This window comes from Cibotium barometz, chromosome 36 (assembly GCF_041138505.1).
Source record: "Cibotium barometz isolate CiBa-2024 chromosome 36, ASM4113850v1, whole genome shotgun sequence".
Classification (NCBI taxonomy): Eukaryota; Viridiplantae; Streptophyta; class Polypodiopsida; order Cyatheales; family Cibotiaceae; genus Cibotium; species Cibotium barometz.
The window spans coordinates 23,268,528-23,271,458 of record NC_141081.1 but is presented as its reverse complement, the minus strand read 5'-3'; the positions used below and the strand labels follow the sequence as shown (position 1 = coordinate 23,271,458).

The 2,931-nt window shown below is 51.9% G+C and overlaps 1 pseudogene; it reads left to right on the top strand.

Annotated features, from left to right (window-relative positions):
• Positions 1–263: 263 nt before the first annotated feature.
• On the top strand, positions 264–2,181 carry LOC147617635 (uncharacterized; annotated as a pseudogene).
• Positions 2,182–2,931: the final 750 nt, after the last annotated feature.

Sequence of the window (2,931 nt, the reverse complement as noted above, 5' to 3'; positions counted from 1 at the left end):
TGATAGGGCACATCATGGCCAAGCTCTATGGAGCTGTACTTGAGGCAGAGCTCAGTTCTTACACAGAGAGGGAGGGGCTTTGAGCCCCCGGGTAGGCAGGCTTCCGACGGGCTTTCTCCACCATAGACCACATCTTCGTTCTGCGCTGCCTCATTGATGGGGCAAAGGCGCGGAAGAAGAGATTATATTGCTGCTTTGTGGATTTCTGCAAAGCCTTTGATACAGTACCCAGGTAGCGACTCTTCAGACGACTTCAGAGCCTTGGAGTACCATCAGAGATGATATGGGCTATCTATGCTTTATATGAGAGGGTGACAGCGAGAGTACGATACCCGGGGGGCATCTCAGATCCTATTGCTAGCACCATTGGTGTGAAGCAAGGATGCCCACTCTCCCCGACTCTTTTTGGCCTCTACATCGACGAGATCTCAGACTACATCCTTCGAGCTGGCGGAGATGGAGCTGCCCTAGCAGGTACCCCTGTACATATCATGTTATATTCTGATGACATTATCTTGCTTTCAGAAACACAGGAGGGTCTGCAGTGCCACCTAGGCGCTCTAGATGATTTCTGTACACAGAGAGGGTTGACAGTGAACCTTGGGAAAACCAAGGTGATGATCTTCCACACTTCCAGGACCATACGGAGGGCCGCAGTTCTATCATTAGCAGGTGGGCAGGTGGAGGTGGTTGACTCCTATGTATACCTGGGGGTCACCTTTGCCAGTCCACCACCAGGATGCTTCACCATGGCAAAGGCGGCCATTGACCGACTCACACGAGGCTATGCAGCTCTAGCTACGCTAGAACGGAGATGTCACGAGGCACACTTCCAGGAGCCCCGCACCAGAGGATGGTTGTTTGACACTATGGTCACCCCAGCTTTGATGTATGCAGCCGCAGTATGGGCCCCCGGCTTGTCAGCCGCCTCTTGGGCACAGCTTGAGAGACCACAGGTATGTATGATCTCACGCTTGTTTCGCAGCAAGCCATCAGTACCCCATGACATTATCAGAGCAGAGCTAGCCACTCCACCCATGCTAGTTGAGGCACTCTTCCAGACAGTATGCTTCATACAGAGGATCAGAGAGTTACCACCAGACAGACTCACATGCAGAGCCTTTGAGGCATCTAGACAGCTAGCAGAGACAGGAGAGCAGGGATCGTGGTACTCACAGGTTACACAGTGGTTTGCTGCCCATGGGCTGGACATGGAGAGATTGCCACCCTTCCAGTATGATCCGGACTCACCCCACTTTCACCTCTCACGCAGTGAGAGGAACAGAGTTCTCAGGCAGGACATATGGCAGCTCTATATTAGAGAGACATGGATCACACCTACACAGCCTCTTCCCCCGAAGATGCTGTATTATAGAGACCAGTTCATGATCATACTGGCTGATGGCTTCATACAGAGACCAGGATACATGGACACATATATGCCACATAGTTTGCGAGTGGCGACTGGCCAGCTCAGGGTCTCATCCCACAGACTTGAGATTGAGATAGGGAGGGCCGCATCTATCCCCAGAGCAGAGCGGATTTGCCGGATATGCAGAGAGGAGGTGGAGAGCGAGGAGCATTTTGTCTGCAGATGTAGAGCATATGAGGACATCCGAGGCAGATATGGCACCCTTTTCACTGGACAGCCTTCCTTGCGAGAGCTCATGGAGTCTAGAGATCAGTGCCACTTTGGCCGCTTCCTATCAGAGATCCACAGACACAGAGACACCCTACTAGGCCCAGGGGCTACCACAACAGAGGGCGAGCGACAGTCCTGCCTCACAGACTTCTTCCAGCGTGTTATTACAGCACCAGGGCCCACTACAGTGACGGGGGTTACCCTCCAGCAGGCGGAGCAGGTCCGGGCTAGGAGACGACCACGAGCCCTAGGATACAAAGCTTCCAGACTCTACCGCAAACAGATCGAGGAGATCCAAACTCGACACCAGCAGACTCTCCAGGAGCGGCAGGCCTAGGTGATGGCGGACCCAGCGGCTTTCATACGAGCGGCTCTTACCCCCCATCCACCCATGTATCATATACTGCACCCTCATATTAGTACAGGATGGAGCTAGCTAGTCTTATGCATCTCATACTTGTATTACCCTGAGCATTTAGACACCCCTAGAGATAGAGCTCCACCCCTCACTCTACCATGGATCATGTACCTCTGTTTCACGCATGGATCACTCACTGCTTCATTTCAGTTACTTTTTTGTACCTTTTGTACCTTTGTCCTTTCATTGATGGGCGGAGGACACACATCATGTACTTTGATTTGTCTCATAGGCCGATTTCGGCCTCCAGTAGACGTTAATATATCTTTCTTTCTTTCTCTCTCCGGTGCCTGATTGACCAGGCAAAGGTGAGGAAGAGGAGGCTACACTGCTGCTTTGTGGATTTCCGCAAAGCTTTTGACACAGTACCCCGAGAGCGACTGTTCCAGCGACTACAGGCACTAGGAGTACCATCTCAGATGGCATGGGGCATTTATGCTTTGTATGAGCAGGTGATAGGGCGAGTACGATGCCCAGGAGGTCTCTCAGAGATTATTGCTAGCACCGTTGGTGTGAAGCAAGGCTGCCCCCTCTCCCCCACTCTCTTCGGACTCTACATAGATGAGGTAGCAGATTACATAGCTCAGAGCGGAGGAGATGGTATGGACCTAGCAGGTACACCTATCCACATTATGTTGTATGCTGATGATATTATCTTGATCTCTGAGTCACAGGCTGGAATACAGCAGCACCTCCATGCCCTCAATGATTTCTGCACACAGCGAGGTCTTACAGTGAACCTTGGTAAAACCAAGGTCATGATCTTCCATACCTCTGCACCAGTGAGGAGGCATGCCCTTTTCACCCTAGCAGGAGGCCAGGTGGAGGTACTGGACTCTTATGTATACTTGGGGGTCACTTTCACCAGCAG